This window comes from Phascolarctos cinereus, unplaced genomic scaffold (genome assembly GCF_003287225.1).
Source record: "Phascolarctos cinereus isolate Bilbo 61053 unplaced genomic scaffold, phaCin_HiC Scaffold_9;HRSCAF=440, whole genome shotgun sequence".
NCBI classification, from domain to species: domain Eukaryota; kingdom Metazoa; phylum Chordata; class Mammalia; order Diprotodontia; family Phascolarctidae; genus Phascolarctos; species Phascolarctos cinereus.
The window spans coordinates 118,383,582-118,407,761 of NW_027556402.1; the positions used below are offsets into that span (position 1 = coordinate 118,383,582).

General features: G+C 38.9%; 1 protein-coding gene across 1 annotated transcript in view; it reads left to right on the plus strand.

The window, feature by feature from the left end:
* Positions 1-22,809: 22,809 nt before the first annotated feature.
* ELF2 (E74 like ETS transcription factor 2) overlaps positions 22,810-24,180 on the plus strand; it is a 125,710-nt gene continuing 124,339 nt past the window's right edge. Inside the window, exon 1 of the mRNA XM_020967480.2 lies at positions 22,810-23,199. The gene's annotated coding sequence lies outside the window, so the exon portion shown is untranslated. The remainder of the gene's footprint in view (positions 23,200-24,180) is intronic.

A 24,180-nucleotide genomic window follows, 5' to 3' on the forward strand; every position in this document is an offset into this window, starting at 1 on the left:
GCCCAGGGTCACACAGGTAGTAAATGTCAAGTGTGTGAGGTCGCATTTGAACTCAGGTCCTCCTGACTTCAATACCAGAGCTCTATCCACTGAGCCACTTAGCTACCCCAAGTTATGACTCTTTACTCCATTGATCAGACCTCTAATGTCTTTCAATATTGTTTTCCCTTACAGTACTGTGGTCACCATGTAAATTTTCTCCTGGTTCTGCTTACTTCCCTTTGCATCATACCCATCTTAAAAGTTTCTATGAATTATTAATATTTGTCTTTTCTTGTGGGGTAATGATAATCCATGACATTCAAATCCCTCAATTTGTTCAGTCATTCACATTTTGATTGTTGATGTGATTTAAAACAGTAACAACAGCACACAACTGGAGTTCCTATGCCACAGACCAGCTGTAGTTACATAAAAATTTCAGTAAAGAAATTACACAGCCCAGCCCTCCTACATTATCATAATCATTCTGGTATGTGATTCAAGGTAATTTCTATAATCATAATTAGTTTGGGGTCTCTTCTACATTCCAGGAGAAAAAAAATTGGGCCAAGTCAAGAATAACATAACCCCGACTACTAAAGAATTAAGATGCTAAGACTTTTTGGAGCAGACACAACCTAAACTAACTAGCTTCCCCAAACTTTCCCAGAGTGGGTAGCTGTCTAAGTTAATTTCTCAAATTTATAGAGATTTTTTTTTTCCCAGCGAGATATAGGATGTGGGGATCAGCCTAGACACACACACACACACACACACACACACACACACACACACACACACACACACACACACACACACTTTTCCCATCACCCAATAGAATGATGATTGTTTTCAGACCTCCTGGGTATTATGCGTAAGCAGTAATGTTCTTTCTCAAGTGAACTTGCTGATCTGATTGGGTCACTCACTTGGTTGCCTATTTTCTGTTTTCAGGAAACCATGCCTTTAAAGGTGCATTGTCTAGATGTGTCCTTTCGTTTAAGTGCCTCAGAGCATCTTTACCTGGCCTATTGATCTCTTTAAAAATATCTCTAATATGAGATGAGGGTGGAGGGAGGACTACTTTTTTGTTCTAGAGTGCCCTGGGAAGCATTTTCCATTGTAGCTGCGTGCATCACAGGGGTGTCCAATGGACATGAGAACTGTAGCTGCAGGCAGATTCCAGCTCAATCAGGCTGCCATCTCAGATTATTTTAGCTTCATTATGCCTGAAGAGAATTTCTTCACAAGTATTTGAACATGACATTTCCTATCAGAGTGAGTGGTTTTCTCCTAAGTTAGAAACTGGTCAGGGAAATTATTCATTCAAAAGAACAGGTAGCCCACAAACAATAAAAACAACAACAAATCTCATGGTTTTCCTTAAAAATCATTCTAGAACAAAACCAGTATAGGGGACCTTCTGAACACTCAGAAAAAATTCTTCATAGACACATTTATGATTGAATGTTCTCTCACTTCAAAAGATTTTCACAGAGGAAAACTTTAATCAGAGAGGCAACATGGCTGGATTTAAAGTCAGGAAGACCTGGTAGGAAGTCCTACCTCTGAATTCTGGCTGTGTGAACTTCATCAAGTCCCTTCCCTTTTCAATGCTCTAGGAAGCCCTCTAACTTCAAGTTATTGGTGACTTGCTGATCTACTTCATAGGAGGGACTGCCCATACCTGGAGGTCCCTGCACTGTTAAAATCACTTTTAAAAACTAGACTGAAAAAAATTCCCAGCAAATGATTGCTCCCTAGAGTCTCTCTAACTCTCTGATCTCATTCATTTTAGTGGTTTCAGTCACAATTTTCCATTTCCTGCTTTTCCCTAAATCTCAATTTCCCCATTTCCTCATAACTCAGTATTAATTGGAAGCAGAATGGTACATGGATTTGTTTTTATTTTTTTTAAATCAGAACAAAAAATGAGCATCATCAGGAATTCTGGTGTTTGGATGCTACTCATCTAGCCAGGTGCCTTTGTCCTATACTTCTGTTTAATTCATGTAAACATATGCTTAAGACTTGAATGAGTCACAGCTTTATGCTTAACACTGGACCCTATATGTCTCTTTGAGGCCAGGAGGTTTTAAGTTAATAATTCTTCTGAAGGAAGAGAAGAAAAGAGGAAAATATCCCGGCTTTATGCTCCCCTCCCCACCTCCACCCTAACATTCAACTCCTCCAGGACCAGAGGGAGAATATAGTACTTTGTCAGTCATAGACAGGCTGGAACTAGCTTAGTGCTCAAACTAAATCCCTTTTGGGAAAGAGGTTAAGGGAGCATTTGCCTTCCAGAGACAGACTGCATCTGACCTGAAAACTTGAAACCCCAAAGGGCCTGGCAAGGAGCCATGCGTATTCTGAGTATCACAACTACATTTGCTTCCCACCTTTCCTTTGTTTCCTATAGCCAATAAATTCCTAAATTATAAATTTTTTTCCTCTAAACAGCTCATAACACATGCACAGCTTGGAACAGACAGCCAGTCTAAAAGCCAGGAAGACCTGGATTCAAATCCTTGACATGTACTAGCTGTGTGACCCTGGGTCTCCCAAGTAATCCTCTAAGATTGTAAGGCTGCTAGAGCCTTCCCTCAGGTTATCTTTTATTATACAGTTATCCCTTCCACATTGCAGAGGTTAGGGGTGTGGCATCCCCAACCCACCCCTGACCCCGCAATCTGGAAAATCTACATAAAAGTTTTTAGATCAGAGAAGTCTGAATTATTATGGTATTAAAAGACAAATATGTTGACATTATATAATACTATACATATATTTTATGCATTTCTGAGTTTCTAGACTTTTTCTGTGTTGTCTGCTGGCCTTTGTATGTTGTTTGTGGCTTTCACAAAACTCCCCCTCCCCTCAATTCCCATTTATTTTCTTATGCTGACTCACAATATATTGAAACTGCAGTGAAGGAAAATCATGATGTGTAAGGGATAACTGTATATCTTTTGTGTTTATAATTTTTTGCATTTTATCTCTTCCATTAAAATATGAACTTTTTGAGTACAGGGACCATATTTTTGCTTTTCTTTTATATCCCCATTGCTTAGCACAGTGCCTGGAATGTAGTAAGTGATTAATAAATGCTGGCTGATTGTGACTGAAAAGGTGCTGACCTGCCTTGGTAAAGGGAGTTTCCTGATCTGGGAGCTCCCTGTATCAGTGAAATCACAGGTCTAGACTCTCTCCCTAAACAGCTCACAGGTCTGTCTTCCTTTTCACTCCTACCAGAAAGAATTTGTTTTGGCTCTAATGATCCCTAATACTGAACTTTCATAGCATTTTCTGTGAGAGCCTTCCTGCCTTTGACACCTTACTCTTTTGCTTGACCCTAAACATGCACAGTTTTATCATATTCCTTCAAAGTCACTTGTCAGGCACTTTGCTATTTCTGTGACTCCATGATCGCATCAATGTGGGCCTTTTCTCTATCCTTGAAGATTGCAAATCATCTGTAACTTCTTATTCTTTGTGGGTTTTGTCATATAACAGCATAGATTTATAACTGGAAGTGTCCTTTGAGAGCATCTAGCCAACCACCTCATTTTATAGCCGAGGAAACAGACCCAGAGAAGTTAAATAATTTGCCTAAAGCCTGAAGCCATGCCTAAATGATAAGTGGCAGAGCTGGAATTTAAACTCTGGTTCTCTGGTTCCAAATCTTGTTCATCTAGTCCTTCTACTTCTTAAAAAAAAGTTTTAAGATTTAAAAAAAATTTTGTATCACAATTATTTGTAGTTATACCCTATTCCTATCCCATCCCTAGAACTGAAAATGTCCTTGTCACAAAGGATAGCAGTTAAGCAAAAACAATGGGTTCAGAGTCCTTATCTAAGAGTGTCTGCAACAAGCTGGTCCTAAGGTTTCTTGCCTCTTTGTTGAATGGAGTGAGGTATATTTCATTATCTCATTTTGGATTTTCCAAATGCACAGTAAGCCTTCTGGACATCTTTCAACATTTCATTGATATCACAACACTAGTATTATCTGTTACCATTTGTTCTTGCTACATGACTGGCCCAGCTTCTTTTCCCATCAGACAAGTCCTTGATGATGTTTCTTGTGCCACATTTCATGTACAACTCATCATTGATCATATGTATATTCTACTTATTCCTACCATTTGTTTTTCCAGTGACCTTTGGAGCACCTGCAATTTTAATTCTCCTGAGATCACAGTGTCCCATAACTCATGACTATACATACTGTGATTTCTTCCTGAGAAAGTTTGCAGAGAGAAATCAGTCTGTTATTGGCTTCTAACATTTTCACCATTAAGCCCTACACAAATGCGCCTTATTTCCCACTGTTCCTTTGTCTACGCTCTCTGATGCAGTTGAGCAAATCTTTTTGCCATCCCCTCTCCCCCACCACCTCCATTACACTCCCGCAACTTCTTAGTGTTTTCATAGCATGTTATGCATGTCTGAAACAACCTTTTTTCCCTATCACTTCTACCCTCTCAAAGTCAGCTAAACACACTCACCCTTTGAATGTTCAGGAAATACCCAATGACTTGACCTGGTTTGCTCTTTCTTAATGAAGCAGAGTATAATAGCAGGCTCCTGATGCATGACCAGTTCAACAACAGAAGCAGAGCTCATCTCTGCACTTGTGGGCAATGCATTGTGGGCGTATTATGTACTAGTTAGTATATGATACCAATGAGGCCGGTGACTCCAAGGTTGTGGGTCAGATCCTGATTTGATTCAATTAGCTTTGCTTTGTTTCATAGCCAAAGGTTGCTCTCCTAGTCCCAGTAAGATGTCCAGTAAATGTGTGACCCTGGTCACAAGGGGTTCTGCCTGAGAGTGTAAACAGTACAAGAAAACTCCATCACTACTGGTAGAAAGCAATTCCAAAAACATGCCCTAATAGTAATAATAATAATAGCTAACATGTATATAGCACTTTATGGTTCTAAAAATACCTACTATATATTATCTCATTTGATCCTCACAATAACCCTCTGAGGTAGAGACTGGGAAAATTGAAGATCTAAAACTTAACTAGTATCATTCTTGTTTGTCCTTTGTTTTCAAAGAGGACACAGGGTGATATCTTGACTTGCCTGTGAATTGGATTTAAGTGAAGCAGAGTTGCACAAAGTTGTCACCCTCTCTCTCTCTTCCAGAGTCAACCAAGCCCAGTGGCAAGACAAAAATGAAGATGAGTGGCAATGACCCAGGATGCAGTGGATGACCTTGGTGTCTCTGATGTCTGACCAAGCTGTAAGTACTCCATAGCACCTGCTTCAGCTGCCTTCATGGATGTTGGAACAAGTTGTCCTCATCTGCTTATTCTGCTGGGGGAAGTCTTCACGTGCTTAGGGTGGATGTCCCTCTAGGGCACTGATGCATTTCAGGCCTCTTGGTCACCCTAAACCTGGGTTAGCCTGTCTGCTGAGAAGGTTTCCCAGGTGTGTGGGCTACTGTGCATGGTACAATGTCTTATAGCCACAGGTAAGTGTTGACTGGAAGGGGAACACCAAAGGTGGATGAGCATCCCTCACAGCAAAAGTGCTAATACTCCCTTCACATCCCAAGTATCATACAGCTAGTAAAACTCTAAAGTGGGTTTGGAACCTAAGTCTTTCTGACTGCATATTTAGTACTCTATCCATCATGTTGCACTGTTTTTATAGGTGCTAGATCACTAGCATATGAAGGACTTAATTTTCCCAGGATTAGTATGGTCCATTGTATTTATCTCTGTAAATGACACTAGGGCGAAGACTATCTTATTAAATATACTCCAAGGAACAGCTAGGTGGCGCAGTGGATGGAACACCAGCCCTGGAGTCAGGAGGACCTGAGTTCAAATCTAGTCTCAAACCAGACAATTGACACTTACTAGCTGTGTGACCCTGGGCAAGTCACTTAACCCCAATTGCCTCACCAAATAAATAAATAAATAAATAAATGCACTCCAAGCATTTAGGACAATGCCATGACCCAGAAGTCAAAGTTATTCAGTTATGTGTTGTGATTAATATCTCTTTCATATAGATTTATAAATTATTGAACTGTTCCTCCACCCTGGCTTTGGAATGGGAACAGCAGCTGGACCTGCCATAGGTAGGGGTTGAGAGGCTTTCATAGTCAACCTGAAACCTCCAAGGCCTGGAAGAAAGAGTCAGAACTGGAAGATTCCTGCACAGGAAGTGGCCAAAAGCAGAAGTCTAAATAGAGGTTGAGGACTGAGCAAAGAGATGTGCCCTGTGTGTCAGGTTCAGAACTAGGGTAACAGGCAGGGTCTGAATTCCACAAGGAGCTCACATAGTTCACATGACTCAGCGTTCTGATGGTATTATGCCTTCCAAACTCTCCTAACTTGGTTGCATGTGACTATCACCTAGCAATTCTCCTTAAGGGAAATAGCCATGTAAACAGGGTGGACACTTATTAATTCTATTAGCACTTGGTACTTGAATATAAGATCTAGAAGTAGAACAGACCTAGCTAACCTAACCTCCTCATTGTACAGATTAGGCCCAGTTAGGACAAATAACTTGTCTAAGGTCACATAATTAGAAATCATTAGAGATGGAATCTGAATCCAGGTCTTCTGACTTCAAATCCAGCTGTCTTCAAACTGTTGTCCACTCTTGGACTATACTTTGCCTGAATCCAATCCTAACTCCACTTGAATCCCCAGCACTAATATGGATGCTAGCTTAATGCATTTTTCCTTTAAAAGAAAATAGTAATTTATATCTATTTGTCATTATCCAGTCCACTCTTTACCAGTACAAATTCTTCCACATAACAAGCATGATGCACACAAATGGAAAGGAATATAAAGCTTTTGTTCATGGGTCTTTGCTTTTCGGATGGTTTTTGTAGAATAAATTTTATCCATGCACAAAGGGACAGAAGTGTATCTTGAAGCCTAAAGAAAAAATGCACATTTGGGGCAGCTAGGTGGTGCAGTGGATAGAGTACCAGCCCTGGAGTCAGGAGAACCTGAGTTCAAATGTGGCCTCAGACACATAACACTCACTAGCTGTGTGACTCTGGGCAAGTCACTTAACCCCAATTGCCTCACCAAAAAAAAAAAAAAGCACATTTGCTTATTTCATTGCCAGGAAAGCAATCCATTACATTAAGAAAGGCATGAGTTCTACCTCAGGAGGCAGAATTGATCACTGGAAAATGACTGAGAGACCTACCCTTTAAAGAACCTTTCCTATTCCTTTAAAAAGACTGCCCTAACCATGGTCATTGACATCTGGTTGATTGCTTACATGGCATTATTTTCTTTTAAAATTTTTTTTAGTACTTTGGGTTTTTTAAAAATCACAGTCATTTCACAATACCTACCCTGCCCTTCCACCTCCATAGAGAACCTTCCCTTTCAACAGTGAAACAAAATAAATACATTGACCATGTCTGACATACAAGCCTATAAGACATTTCATATGCGTAGCCTGAGAGATAGGGAATAAATTTAGTTAGTCCTCTGGAATCAAGATTTGTCACGGCATTCATCTGAATTCTGATTCCTTTTAGTGTTGTTTTCCTTTATAATTGTTGTGGTCATTGTGTATCTTATTCTCTTGGTTCTGTTTTCTTTGTCCTGTGTCAGTTCATACAAGTCTTCCCAAGTTTCTCTACCTTGTATTTGGTCTTCTTAGGTGCAGTAATATTCCACTACATCTATACACCACAATTTGTTTAGTTATTACCCTTTGTTTTTCTTGACCTACTTTGTTTTCAGTTTTTTTAAAAAATAAAATAAAGTATTATGAATTTTTAAAGAGCTGCATTGATCATAGATTTTGAGCTGGAAGAAAACTTGGAGTTCATTGAAATCCAAACTGTTCATTTTACAGATGAGGAAATGGAGGTCAAGGATCTTAAGTGACTTGTTCCACATTGAAGGTCATAAGCATCAAAGGAAGAATTCAAACTAAAGTCTCTGCCGCTTGTGCCAACATGTTTTCTGCTGTATCACAGCTAGGTGGTCCAGAGTTAAGTGCTGGCTCTGAAGTCAGGAAAACAAGAATTAAAATACTGCCTCAGACATTTACTAAATGTGTGACTATGGGCAATTCACTTGACCTCTGCATATCTGTTTTCTCATCTGTAAGATGGAGGTAATAATAGCTCCTACCTCCCAGGGTTATTGTAAGGATAAAATGAGATAATATTTATAAAGCATTTTGTAAACCTTAAAGCACTATATAAAAGCTAGTGATTATTATTATTGATATCATTTAGTTTTTCATCATAGTCATTTAAATTTTTTTCTTTTGAAAAGTTTAATAGTATTTTATTTTTTCCAATTACATGTAAAGAAAATTTTCAACATTCATTTTTCAAAGATTTCGAGTTCCAAATTTTCTTCCTTCATCCCTTCCCTTCCCCCCCAAGATGGCAAGAAATCTGATGTAGGTTATACATGTGCAATAAAGAAAACATATTTCCAACATTAGTCATTTTATGAAAAAAGAAAAAAAACATAAAAAAACAAATCAAAAAAGTATTACAGCTATTTCTAAGTATATTACCCCTTCACTCCACTGAGCCCCCACTTGTAATAAAGAAAAAAGCAGTTAAGCAAAAGCAATAGGCACAGTGGTCATATCTGACAATGTATGCAGCATTCCCCACCAATGGTCCCCCACCTCTCTACCCAAATGAGGGAAGTGCATTTGGTCATTTTTTTTTCTCCAGGACCAAAATTGATGTCATAAATATTTTTGACATACAGAGATTTTGTTTTTGGCCTCACTTTAATATATGCACAGTAGTAGTAATGCTAGATCAAAGGTGATAAGCATTTTTGTAACTTTTCTCACATACTTCTCAATTTTAAATATCATTCTCTAGGGAGTATGTTTGGATCTTGACATCTTCCTCCGCCCACAGAAAAGCTGCATATCACTAGCTGCTTTCACAGCTCCTGTATGGCGAAGTAGTCAAAAGAGGGAGGCAGGTTGCTGTCCAGGAAGTTGACAAGGGAAAGGATTTGGAGGTGAGCAGAGAGGTGCTCCCTACCCTACTGAGACTTTTAGGATAAGGGAGGAAGTAGGTGGAGTAGAGCTAGAAATTTCACAGACACAAAGGAGCAATGGATAGAGCATTAGACCCGGAGTCAAAAAGACCTCAGGTCAATTCCAGTCTCATTTACTAGCTATGTGACCCCAAGCAAGTCACTTAATTGCTGCATGACTCAGTTTCCTCATCTGTAAAATAAGATCAATAATAGCATCTATTTCCCAAGGTTATTCTAAGGATCAAATGATACAGTATTTACAAAATACTTTGCAAACCTTAAAGTGTGATATGAAAGCTAGCTATTATTTATTATTATCGATAAAAGAGCAATTGCCTTAAATATAGTTAAAGAAAATATCTTTCCTGTTTGGGATCTACTAGAATTATTCCATTATTTGCTTTTTTATCCCCCTCGGCAAATATTAATGAAAAACTGCCTTCATATCAGCAGTTTTTAAAATAAATGATTCCAAGCATATTCTTGAAGTAATTTCCTGTTTCATCTTAAGAAATGTAGACTATGGGGTGGGGACAGGGAGAGACATTCCTGGCTTCAGGGTAAATGATGTTTATGTAAGGTCCTGTCTAAAATATGACTTAGGGAAACTCAGAGGAATTCGAGCATTAGATCAGATCTAGAGTTGGAAGGGACCTAAAAATCACGGGGTCGGATATTCTTATTTTACATATGAGGAAACTGAATCCCAGAGATGGGAAAGGACTTGCCCATGGTCAGATTCCTTGATTCCAACTCCAGACTTCTTCCCAATCAATATTTATTAAGTGCCTGCTATGTACCAGGCACTGTACTGAGCTCTGGGGAGGCAAAATGAGGCAATTGGCAGTCCCTGCCCTCAATGAGCTTATAATCTAATGGGGGAAATAACGTGCAAACAAATACATGCAAGGAAGCAAGCTATATATGGGATAAATAGGAAATAATTAACAGAGGGAAGGCACTGGAATTAAGAGTGGCTGGGAAAGGCTTCGAATAAAAGAATGGATTTTGGTTGTTGCTTAAAGGAAGCCAAGAAGGTCATTAGTCGGAGTTGAGGAGGAAGAGTGTTCCAGGCCTGGAGGACAGCCAAAGAAAATTCCCAGAGTTTTAACATTTACCTGCTCTAAAAGAGTATCTTGTTCAAGGATAGCCAGAAGGTCAGTATCACTGGATCAAAGAGGACAATCTGGGGAGGAAGATGCAAGAAGACTGGAAAAGTAGGAGTGGGGCTAGGCTGTGAAGGGCTTTGAATGCCAAACAGAACATTTTGTATTCACTCCAGTAGGCAATGGGGAGCCACTGGAGTTTACTGAGTAGCTGGTAGTGACATGGTCAGACCTGTGCTTTAGGAAAATCACTCTAGTGGCTGAATCTGATGGATTGGAGTGGGAGAGAGACTACTGGCAGGCAACATGAGGGGGATGAAGCCCTGCTCTATTGCGATATATTCCATCCATCAATTTCATTTCAAAGACTCAAATGGATGATCTCATAGATTTCGATGTTCTCTCCCTTCATGCTGCTCACAACCCTCCCTCCTATGCCTGCCTAGCCTGTGCACCTCTTCTTGTCCTCCCATAAGGGTTCTACAGAGAATGTATCCAACATGCTGTGGGCCTCACTGGTGTTCTTTTGATATCACAGAGATACCAAGACAAACCAATGGGTTGTCCATCAGTTTATTCCTTTTTCTTAACCCATGAACAGTCCACCAAAATTATATAAGAATCTTTGAAAGATATAACAGAGGGGCAGCTGGGTGGTGCAGTCAATAGAGCACCAGCCCTAGAGTCAGAAGGATCTGAGTTCAAATCCAGTTTCAGACTGCTGTGTGACCCTGGGCAAGTCACCTAACCCCAATTGCCTCCAAAAAAAAAGACGTAATAGAGATAAACTTGTTCTATCAGTCAATCATGCATTTATTAAACAATTGCTATATTCCAGAGCTCATACTGAGCTCTAGGTATATACAAAGAAAAAACACAACTGGTTCCCCTAAGCAGTGCTTCTTAAACTGTGGGTCATGACTGGGGTTGTGAAAAATTTGGCAACAGTAAAAAGTTTCTGAATGACCAAAAATTAATTAAAAATCAGACAGTGCTAGCCAGCATTGCATCCTGCAACTTCACTGCAGCCTTGGTTCTGAATGCAAAGATGGCACACTTTGCATTGTGAAAGCCCTCAGGCTATGCAATGCCAACAAGGAGTAGCTAGTGGAAAAAGTTAAAGAAGCCCAGTCCTAGAGGAGCTTACATTTTAATGGGGGAGATAGCATATGCATAAATAGATACGTACGAGATAAATACAGAGTAGATGGAAGAGAGGCTTAAAGGGGAAAGCATTGGCACCTGTTGGGATAAAGAAAGTACCCTTTTAGGAGGTGATGCTTCAGTTGAATCTGAAAAGAAGCCAGGGATTCTACAAGGTGAAGATGAGGAGGGAGAGCATTCTAAGGAGAGGAGAATGCTAATGCAAAGGCACAAATATGGGAGATGGAGTGATGTGTATGAAGAAAAGCAAATAAGCCAAGATGGCTAGAATAGGCAAAGGAAGGAAGGAAGGAAACAAGCACTGATGAAGCACCTACTATGTGCTGGGCACTGTGGTAAGCCCGTTACAAATATGATCCATTTCATCTTGGGAGATAGATCCTGTTATTAAATCCCCACTTTGCAGCTGAGGAAACTGAGGCAGATAAAGGTTAAGTGACTTGCCCAGGGTCATACAGTTAGTAAGTATCTGAGGCCAGATCTGAACTTGGGTCTTTCTGACTCTAGGCTCAGCATTCTGTCCACTACACCACTCAGCTGCCTCCTAAAAGCGAGTAATATCTTTAAAAACTAGAAATATAGGAAAGGGCTAGGTGTGAAGAATTTTAAATATCAAAGAGAGGAGTTTATATCTGGTCCTAGAATTGATAGGGAAATAGTGAAATTTATTATGTAGGAGAGTTATAGCCGTGCTTTAGGAAAACCACATTGGCAGCCGGACTAACCAACATAGGGAGAAACTACAGGCAAGGAGTATCATATCATATCATATCATGTCATATCATATCATCATATAATATCATATCATATTAATGTTATATTATGTTGTGTTGTATTGCGGTGCATTGCATTGCATTGTATTGTATTGTATTGCATTGCATTGCATTGTATTGTATTGTATTAAACAATTGCAACTTTCCAGGTATGATATAATAAATTCCTGCACTGGAATGGTATCCGTGTCAATGAAGAGATGTAAAGAAAGAAAATACAAAATGACTGTCGGAACATTAATAAGAAGCAAGAAATAAAATATGTGCTTGCCAAAGGTGTTCTTCACTGTTATGGAAATTTAGTAATCTAATTTAAGCTCACAAGCGATTCCCTCTAGATCAGTAGTTCTTCATCTTTTTTTGAATCATGCATTCCTTTGGCAATGTGGTGAAGCCTGTGGATCCCTTCTCAGAACAATGTTTATAAATGAAAACAAAATAGGATCACGAAGGAATCCAATTATATTGAAATACAGTTAAAAATTTTTTTCAAATTTCATAGCTACCTGCTGGTATATAGTTAATGTCCTCCATGTATTTCTGTTTGTAGATGCCACTACTATCTCCATCATCTTTCATTACTTAAAACTAGATGATATAAAAATAAATATATAATATATAAATAAGTATATAATATACAAATAAATATATGATATAATATATGATTATAATATAATATAAATATGTAACATATTTGATATACAAGTATAATATATTTACTATGATATAAATATATAACAAAAAATAAATAATAGCTACTTCAGTGCTATTAAAAATGGTTAGATGTGTAATAAGTGAAAGTAATAATTTTAATAAGATGTATATAGTCATATGCCAGTGGGACAACACTTTTGGAGATATCAAAATATCTTTATTTTGTTTCTAGTTTTACAGATTTGCAGAGTGATCATGGAGAAGCTATCAAACTAACTTTATTATCAGTCAAGTGGCAATATTAATAACTACTTCCTCCCTAAGAATCTCAACTAGAGTTGGTTATATCCACAATTGTTCTAGACATATGACTTTGTGGGCTCAGCAGGGAAAAAGAGCCTTGATTTTTCAAATAGCCCTTGTTTGTGATTACTGTAATCACTATTTTTCATCTAAGATTTAGCCAGTGTAGTAGCTAGGAAAATGATTATCTATAAAACCAGATTTTTCTCTATATCACCAGAGAGGTATATGACGTCATTCCCCTTTCTGAGGAGACTCAAGCTCAATAGAAAATTTAAGATTGTCTCAATTTCACTTCTTACAATGGCTACTGGGAATTTTTTCTTTGTTAAAGATTATTAGGATATTTATTACTCTGTCTCTATGTTTGTTAAGATTTCATGTTGTGGAGTGCTAGCCTTGGAGCTCATAGATATGTCCTTGGCTGATGGGACATTCTCAGACAATCCCCTTCTCAGAGATGTGTAGCCTAGACTCTTACCATGACCATATTAGCCCAGTTGGGTACTAAATACAACCACAGTACACAAAATAGGGAAAGGAGAGATGCATCCCCTCTCATGGCTGCCTTACCATGAGTCTGGGTACCAAAGAGGACACAGAAAGCAGACACAAGGAGAAGACACCCAAGGATGCTCACACAGCTGCCGATATTTGAAGGCCTACCCAAAAAAATTGCTCTCGGCTCTGATAATCTAATATTGCCTAAAGGTAACATGGCAGTAGCAGTGGCCAATCTCTGACTTTGCTGGGAACCATAACTGCCCTTCCTCCTCCTTAAATGCCACATTACGTGCTGATCAGGAGGACCAACAATTGTCCAGAATGCAGTTCACCTGCTTCCTTTTCCCCAAGGCTCCACTAGATTTCCCTAATTACTGGGCTGACATCTAGACTCTTCTATTCTTATAGATATGTAATCAAAACACCATTAACTGGGGCAGCTCACTGTGGTTTTAATAAACTCTTTCATTGACTATTCCTTATTTCATTTAATATACCTAGAGCACATAGATCCTACCTTCTTAATGAGGTAGCAATGTATTATTTTCATGTTTTCAAGTAATAAAAGTTTATGAATAAGTACACAGATATATTCATGCATTGATATATTATTCATCAGGTATCAGGTACACACATATATACATACAATATATACATGTGTGTATACACATACATATATGTATATATACCTATGTGTATATCTATATCTATATATCTTTCTAGTCCTTCTATAGTTACACATACCTTCAAATTTGGCCGTCCTCTAGCCCCATGGCCCAGAGGAAGACCTTTCAAGCAATATGGCATAATGAACAGATAGTGGATTTGGAGCTGGGAAAATCTAGGTTAAAATCTTGCCTCTCACTTAGAAAATGTGTGATTATGAGCCAATCGTAGTTTGCATTTATATGGTTGGTTATTGTATTTCATTCTCAAAGAGGACCAGAATGACATCGCTATGCTAGAGTCAAGTTACAATGCATCGAACTGTGGCTGATCAGAATAATATGAGCTTGCAATGCTCTACCACAGGTTGAGCACAAATAGTGCACATGAACACTTGAGGTAGATTCTCTGAATCTGTGCATCTCGAATTTCTTTTGAGCTACTTCAGTTCTGCTTTGCTCATAAAGCACAGCACCTTCTCTGATGAGGGCACACTATGCTGGATAGTACTGTGCCAATGTCTCCTATGTTATACAATCAGTTCCAGAGTTCTTTTTTTTTTAGGCTATTGGGGTTAAGTGACTTGCCCAAGGTCACACGGCTAGTACGTGTCAAGTGTTTGGCCTGAGGCCGGATTTGAACTCAGGTACTCCTGACTTCAGGGCCAGTGCTCTGTGCTCTGCGCCACCTAGCTGCCCTAATTACAGAGTTCTTAAGAGAGACCTTGAGAGTGTCCTTGTATCGCTTCTTCTGACCACCATGTGAATGCTTGTCCTGCCTGAGTTCTCCATAAAACAGTTTTTTTGGCAAGTGTCCATTTGGCATTTGAACAACATGGACAGCCCATCGGAATTGCACTCTGTAGTTTCAAAGCTTGGCAGTTTAGTTCGAGAAAGGACCTTAGTGTCTGGTATCTTATCCTGCTAGATCACCTAGCATTTATATGGTGCTTTAAGGTTTGCAAAGAGCTTTAAAAATATGATCCCATTTGCTCCTCACAACAACCTTGGAAGTTGCAATTATTATCTTAGTTTTACAGATGAGGAAACTAAGGAAGACCAAGGTAAAGTGACTTTCTCAGGGTCACACAGCTAGTAATTGTCTGAGGCAGAATTTGAACCTGGTCCTTCCTAATGCCAAGTTCAACACTATAGCCACTACCCCTCCTAGATGATCCTCAGGAAACTTTAAACTTTTTTCTAAATTGTATGTGGGTTGTGATCTGCATTAATTGAGTTTTCACTCTAATGAAATTATAGGTCCTTGCTGTTAAAAGGTATCAAACTTTTTAAAAAATTTATTTATTTTGAATTATCAACAATCACTTCCATAAGCTTTTGAGTTTTAAATTTTTCTCCCCCTCCCTTTCTACCTCCCTCCCCAAGACAGTGCACAATCTGATATAGGCTATACATTTACATTTCTATTAAACATATTTTCACATTAGTGATGTTGTAAGGAAGAATTAGAACCAATAGGAGGAATTACCAGAAAGAGGAAACAAAACACAAGAGAAGAAAAAAAATTAGCAAGTAATATACTTCAATCTGCATTCAAACTCCATAGTCCTTTCTCTGGATGTGGATAGCATTTTCCATCATGAGGCCTTTGGAGATGTCTTAGATCATTGTATTGCTGAGAAGGGTTAAGTCTATCAATATTAGTCATCCCACAACGTGGCTGTTACTGTGTACAATGTTCTCCTGGTTTGGCTCATTTCACTCAGCATCAATCCATACAAGTCTTTCCAAACTTATTTTTAATATATTCACCTACTTCAGAAATGAGAGTGTGGTTAAGTACTTTACTAGACTTTATATGCCATTCTAACTGAATATCCATTTATTAGGTTAGAATATGTATCTCGTATTATAATTTATATATTAACATATTACCTATTATATAAATTATAACATTTTATATAAATATGTAATATATTTAAAGATAAGACCCAATCCCATGAATTAGATCCCTTGTATTTTTAAAGCAACGACCTGTTTTTATAATATCATAATTTGAAACGAAATCTTTAACACAATGATGTTCAAAGGACCGCCATATCCTGTACTGGGAGGAGGGGGGCAGGTTGCATATGTCAGTGATCCAATAATTAGGGGCTGAATGAAGCTCCCTCTAATGCCACCACCAACCCCACCCCTCTCCACAGTGACAAAAAAAAAAGGAAAGGTTTAATCATGATGCATATGAGTATAAATAAGAGGTTGGGCCAAGTCAGAAATCAGGGTTTCTCAGAAATGCCCAAATCCAGTGGACTCAGAATATCAATATCACAGAAACCTAAAGAGAAGAGAGTATCGAGGAAAAGAGAGGGTGATTGACAGTGTCAGAGACAGCAATGGTCAAGAAGGATGGGTGAGAAAAGGCCATAAGATTTGGCAATTAAGAGACTATTGATAATTTTAGAGAGAGCAGTTTCAGCTAAATAATGAAGTCAGAATTCAGACTGCAGAGAGTTAAAGAGTGAGGAGAAAGGGAGGCAGTGATTGTAGACGCCTTCCTCAAGGAGTTTAATCACAAAAGGAAACTTCAGACCCTAGGATAATAGCTAGTGGGGATAGATGGATCAAATTGCATGTTTTGAGGATGGAGGAAATATGGACATGTTTTTAGACAGCAGGGAAGTGGCCAGTAGACAGAAGGAGATTGAAGATTATTGAGAAATGGAATTTTTTAAAAGGGGGCAATCTGTTGAAGGGGGGGATGGGATTACATATACATGTGGAAGGGTTTGCCTTGACAAAGGCATGTGAGAGAGAGGTGAAGAGATAGTGACAAAAGGCATCTGAGTGATGTGAAATAGAAGGAGGTAAGAGGGAGCTCTCAATGAATAGCCTCATTTTTCTTCAATGAAGCATGAGTCAAGGTTCTCAGCTAAAAAGGCAGACAGAGGAGTAGAGGAGCCATGGAAGGTTTAAAGAGGGAAGAAGTGCCCCTACCTGGGGCCATACTTGTTAAGAGGTACCAGGGCAATCTTCCAGGTGGTTAGAATTTTGCCTATATCCATGCCCCTGTATATCTCAGAGCCTTGGATTTCTGGGACCCAGGGAGAATTATCTGAGCAGAAATGGCACATTTATCTGATATGTGACATTTGCCCAATAAGTAATCAGCTTGATCTTTAGCAAGTAAATGCAATTGGCTGTTACTTGGCTCAAGGCCAATACCTGGAGGAGGGCCTAGCAGTCTGATATAAATAGTCAATTCAGCTGTCATACAAATAACCCAAACTCTTACATTGTACAATAATTATGTACTAAACATGTAGCAGAGAAACAATAATTCACAATAAGAATAAAATAATTGTAGAGAAGTTATATGATAATTTTATAATAGCTGTGCAATAAACTGTAGAATAACTAGAAATAAAAGAGGGAAGAAAAGGTTTAGAAAAGCCTCTGTGGTGAATGGGACAGTGAATTGATTAGGGAAATTTAAAGAGATTGCCTTACTATAGTGACTGCCCAGTTGAGATTTGGAAATATAAATTTGTAGTGCATCCAGTTAGCATGTTTTTTTTCCTCTTCCAGCTTCATTCAGCATTATGTGGATAAGAGTGAAGGCAGTGGATAATCAGCGTAATCAAAGGCTGTGGCTTGGGAGGGCAAGATTAGAGATAGTATAGGGGGCAAGGGACTCAAGACAAAAGGACAGTGTAGAGCTTTGACTGGTTCACCAAGGGGTCAGGATGGGGAAGGGAATGAAGTAGCCAGTCCAGGGTTGTTGGGCTGGGAAAGAACTGAGAGGTAGAGAGACTGGAGATCTCAGCCAGACAAATAACAAGGAGAATAAATACAAGATTTTAACTACATGGTAGTTTCGAAGAGAAAGCAGTAGCATTTGAGAGGATCAGGTAAGACTTTATGGTGCTTGAGATGCCTCTTGAAGGAAGAGAGGCATTCTGTGAGATGCTGGTGAGGAGGAGGTATATTCCAGGCACAGAAGCTTGCCAATTCAAAGGCAAGGAGGCAAGAGATGAAGTGTGATGTGTGAGAAACAAAAGTCAGTTTTGCTAGATTAGAGTGTGGGATAGGGAGGGAAATATACAATGAGTTTGGAAGATAGTTTATAGTAAGTTGGGAAGGGCTTTAAAAGCTGAGCAGAGGAGTGTGTAGTTTAGAGGCAATGAGGAGGCTCTGGAATTTATTGAAAAGGGGAGCAACATGGTCAGAATTAATCACCAGCTGGTTATCTGATCAGTGATGAGTTTCTCTGTTCTTAGGTAAGCAGGTCTTTAGAGACCAGTAGAAATCTGTTGCTGGGGAAACATTCAAAACCTCTTCAACATGGTAGAAGCAACTAGAGTTTTAGCTTCAGAACACCAAGGTCAATCTCATACTCCAATGAGTCTTCTGAGTAGGACTTTGTGGAGGATTTTTTTTCCCTTAATACACATGACAGGATATTGATGAATTGTTGACGTCTGGCGCACCCTGCTGGATCCAAATTTTTCTTTTTTTTTTTTATCACAAACACAATGGGAATAGCTTCTTCTGACAATAGTTCTGCACTACAGTTACTAATAAAACATCAGTATTACTAAAACAGTGTGATGCCAATGAAATATTAATTGTGAAGATAACCACAAATAATAGTGAGGATATATATTTTAATAACTTAGGAAATCTAGCTTAATACTACATGATTATTTTCTATTTAATAAGCTGAAAATTCAATGAATTACATAGTTCTTCAAACATTTTATTTTTTTCTTAAACATTTTAAAAATAAACTGAAGATTAGGTTCAGTTTCTAGAGGTTGTAAACAACTGGTCTTTAGGAAAAAAGCCAATACACATCTGTGTTCTTCCTTCCAAAATGGAATGGTAGTGGCCAATGATTGTTAAGTATAGTGTGCTGAGGAAGAGGAAGGAGACTGGGAGCACTACAAGAAGCAGGATCTGCTTCTTATTTTAAAGGTTTTTAGATATTTGAGTGGTTCTACACATATATAGGTATACATATATACACATAGATCCCATCTCTAATCTTCGATCTTGAATTCCTTAATAAACTCTCAATGAAAATGGACCTGGCAACTCTTGCTTTCATATTCTTATTGCAATAATCAAGCAAAATAGGGAATAAAAGCAATATATTGATACTACTCAGTAGTTACAGTTAGTTTTATTTCTATGTAGAGTCTACATTTTATCAAGAAAAAATTTTAAATTCAATCTTTAATTATGAATGAATGAATGAACGAAGCATTCATTAAGCACCTACTATGTGCAAAGCATTGTGCTAAGTTCTGGGGATACAAATAGAGAAATAGGCCAGTCTGCCCTTAAGGAGCTCACATTCTACACATGGGGAGACAACACATATGGTCTCAAGGTCCTTACAGTGAAGCCCAAAGCAGATGGCAATGCCCCTTCTTTAATGTCATTCCCACTGATGAAACCATATGAGTTTCTGCTGTTGAATAATTTGACAGGACCAAGGACGCTGGTGGTCATTCTAGGTCCTCAGGAGCAATTGCCAGACTGCATCTGCATAGGGTCTGCTTCTCAGGATGACAGCTGAGGGCACTGGGCAGAATGCATTTCTATTCCCAAAGCTATTGAATTCAGGGTCCTAGACAGTCTCTGTCAGAGGCCGAGGGAATATCATGGTCAAGGTGGTGGAGGGGAGAGGGACTGACTGACTTGCTTAGCACATGCAGCCTCTTATTTCTCCCTTAGGGGGCCTTGCAGTTTCAGCCAGGCTGGCTTGCCTGCCCCATGTTTAGCAGTTGTAGGAATGACTGGCCTCTTCTTCACATGATGGCTGTGAGGGTTAGGCTGGAAGCAGGACTGGTAGATTAGTATCAAACTAACCTAGAAAGAGTATGAAAAACAAATATTGTAATAATAATGACTATATTTCACATTGGATTTTAGGTTTAAAGGGAAGGCAAGAATAGGCAACAAACATTTATTAAATACTTATTAAGTAGTTTGCCAGGTACTATCCTAAGTGTTGGGTATATACAAATATAAGTAAAAAGAGAAATAGATCCTGCCTTCAAGGAGCTTACAACCTAATGGGGAGAGAAAACAAACAAAATCAAAATGGGGGTGGAAAGAAGGGATTGGAGAAGGTTCTGGGGCATGGTAGTGAACTCCAGCAACTCAGAAAGCTGTCAGAGGAAAGAAGGGAATGAAAGTCACTAGCCTGAGCCCCTCCACACTGGATCCCCCAGGATGAAAAGCACTTTTTGAGTATTATTTCATTTGACCAACAATTACAGGTTTTCAAGGTCTTCGTTGTATGTGTGAGGACAGAGAGGACTAGAGAAGGTAAGTGATTTCCCTGGAGTCACACTGCTAGTAAGCATCAGAGGAAGGATTTGAACCCAAGTCTCTCCTCACCCCAAGCCCTGTGCTTTCCCCCCTATACTATGTGCCATTACTAAGCAGGCTGCTTTCTTTCTGTAGGTGCCTGGCATCAGTGTGGTGCCGTTTGTCTAGAGCAGGGGTGGGGAACCTGTGGCCTCAAGGCCGCATGTGGCCCTCTAGGTCCTCAAGTTCAACCCTTTGACTGAGTCCAAACTTCACAGAACAAATTCCCTTAATAAAAGGATTTGTTCTGTAAAACTCGGACTCAGTCAAAAGGCTGTACCCATGGACTTAGAGGGCCACATGTGGCCTTGAGGCCACAGGTTCCCCACCCCAGATCTAAAGCATGGAGTAAGAAATGGGAAACTTAACTCTTCTGTCTTCAGTTATCCCTTATTGGTTTACTTTGTTGTTTTGTTTGAAGTGACAAGTCTCCAGACCATTATTAGGTACATTCTTATTTAAGTATAAATATCACAGAACATCCTAAAAAACTAAGTATAAATTATTTTTGGATCTTCCTGTTGTGATCATCTGTATTTTGGCTTCTTTAACATAAAGAATAATTGAGAGTCTGTTGTACCAAAAACCACAGTGAAAACTGTACAGTATTAGAGAAGGAATTTCTTATAAGCTAACACTTAGGTAGTGAGACTTTGATCTTTCCCAATGCACATACTAGTAGATTGAGTCCCCAGAGTGCTGCTGACTGCATCTCCCCCTCAGGTTTCTAGGGTTCTAGATATTCTTCTCCAATGCTATCAGCTTGAACTCCAGTTTGAGTCTGTTCTCTCCGATAATAGTTAACAGTGATTAGTGCCCCAGTATCACTGAACCAATTAATATCAATTAGCTTTTACATAGAGATATTTACTGAGAAGATACAGCAAGAATAGATGTACAAAAATTTCCTCCCCAATAACTGGGGTTTACACTCTCTCCTATACTATTTTCATTTCCATGGATGATGGGTTCAAATCTAAAGTAGTGTCTACAAGTTCACTTTCGGACTTGACATAGCCGAAGGGCAGAGTTCCTCCTTGCTTATAGAAAACAGTATCTTTGCTGAAGGAGTTAATTTACTTCTAGGCTATGTCTCAGGCTATATTGGTGGATTGAAAAAACTGGCCTAGACTCTTGTGTCCCAGGCCTCTGGCACCTCACTCTCCGGCTCTGAGGAAGGAGGCCCTATTTCTACTCTTAGAAATGCTGGATTTCTAGATAAGGGGCAGATAAGGAGTACCTCATCAGCTTGAGAAGGGTGATTTGGCTGGCTAAGGTTATTGTAGTTCGAAGCCACTGCTTTGTACTGAGCCTATAAAAGGGAACACAATACATCAATCTAAGTGAAAACTGGGAGTAAGGTGGTGGGGGGGCAGGGTATGGAGAAGCTATGCAGCTGAAGATTATCCTCTCTAATCTCCTCCCTTACCCCAATAGCTAATGTATACCTCGGGCAGGAACAGAAGCATGTTGAGAGTCAGTGGCAGAGCTTGTCATCCATGTAGCCCCAAAGAGGATAGAGATACCTGACCCAGCTTCCTAGATACTGGAGAGAAGAGATTTCGTGGTAGTCCTGGCATTTGTTTCTCTCCAAGAGTGTGGAGCTGTCTAGGGATACTCCCCCTTCTCTCTCCATAATGATGGGTGGATCTCAGAACCCTCCAGTTTTTTTCCTCCAGGAAATGGAATAATTCCAGTAAGTGTTTACTAAGCACTTACTGGAATTTTAAATAGCAATTATTATAATTTTGGTTTTAATAAAATTCTGTGAATAGCCCATGTTTCCTGGTGCTTTGTTGTTCTTAAGATTTTTTTTTAAGTTTCCCCTAGTTTCTTTTCTGTGATGGTCTGATACTTTTCAGGTGGATGAAAGTCTAGGAATTTATCAATTTCAAATTAATTTGGGAGGTTTGAAGAATATAGAACATAATATTTTACAGATTCATAGCCTTACACCAGGGTATTTGCCAGGTGTGGGTAAAACTCATCGGCTATATTTATGTGTCAGATGCAGAGATAAAGGAAGCTAATGTTTCATTCAACCTTTCCCTCTTTCATAAAAAACTGTTGCAAGTCTGCTTAGACTTTCTCAGAGACTTACGTTTGCTTCTCAGAAGTCCAACCTCTTCGATTTCTTGCAGAGGATTTGCCCTCACTCTCCAGAGCCCACCCCTTTGCCAGAGTTCATTTTGTTTTATTTTGCCTCTTTGCTTTTTTCAGACAGGAGGCAATGCTGCTACAGCGTAACAAAGTGCAGATGGCACTGATTTGCAAGTCTTGGATGATTGCCCAAGCTCTACTGCCCACTGTAAAGTTAGGTAAATATCTTGACTTTTCTGGGCCTCCGTTTCCTTATTGTAAAACAATCCCTTAATCTACATGTGGACTAAATTGATTCATCCATGCAATAAATACTTGTTAAGCCTTAGACATTTCTCTGTACAAAGATAGATTTGAAGTCACGGATCCTGGGTTCAAATCTCAGCTCTGACGCTTATATCTGTGGGACCTTGGACAATCACTCAATTTCTCTGGACCTTAATTTCTTCACAAGTAAAAATGAGGGTGTTGAACTATGACCTCTGAAGCCCTTTCCAATCTAAGGCTATGATCCTATAAAAAGAGAACCAGTCTTTGTCCTCAAGAAGATGACATTTTGGGGAGAGAAAACAGCATATATGCAGGTAAGTAAATTTTAAAAGTAAATCTATTTGGGGGATTAGCAAGTGGGGGCAGATCTCACAAAAATACTTAAGTAATAAAATAACATGATGATTTTACTACAACTTGTATGTACAAAGTTATTAAAGATTTTTTGTAGTGACAAAGAACTGGAAACTTAGGGAGTCCCTATCTACTGGGGGGAATGGCTGAATGATTTATGATATATAAATATAATAGAAGACAGTTTCCATAAGAAATTGATGAAATGAGAGGATTCAAGTGAGGCCTGTGATGACTTGTTATGAACTGATACAGAGCGAAGCAAGCAGAACTAGAAGAACAATTTAAACAATAACAACTTGAAAAGACAATGGTGAAAGACTTAAGAACTCTGACAACACAATGACCAGCTGCAATTCCAGAGACCTCAGCATGAAGCATAGGTTCTTCTACAATAGAGGTAGGTAATATAGTCTCAGGGTACAGAATGAGACATAATTTATGGACATAGCCAGTGCTTTTGTTTTGTTTTGTTTTTTAATTGAAGGTTGGTGTGAGAGAAAAACAAATGCTCTATTAATTATTCATCGAAAAAATAATAAAACAAAGTGAAAGTTAAAAAACAATGTAACAGCAAGACAGAATGTGTTAGATGTCAGATTCTACCTATGACCATGATGTATATTCTTCCAATACAAAACCAAGCATCATGCTTGTGTGCCTGTATCTCTGGTCCCTTCCACTTTAATATTTTGTAATTACAACTATTACTTTCAATGTACTCCTAAAATCTGTTTTGTAGGATACTACGTGAAAAAAAATTGGCAGAAGTTGGAGGGGAACTTAGAGGTCATTTAATATAATCCCCTCATTTTATACAGGGAGAAACTAAGGCACCAGGAAGGTCTGAAGTCACAAAAGTAATAAGCAACAAAAACAGGATTTGAATCTAGGTCCTGTAACTTCAATGTTATCATTTTCCCACCATATATCAAGTGGCC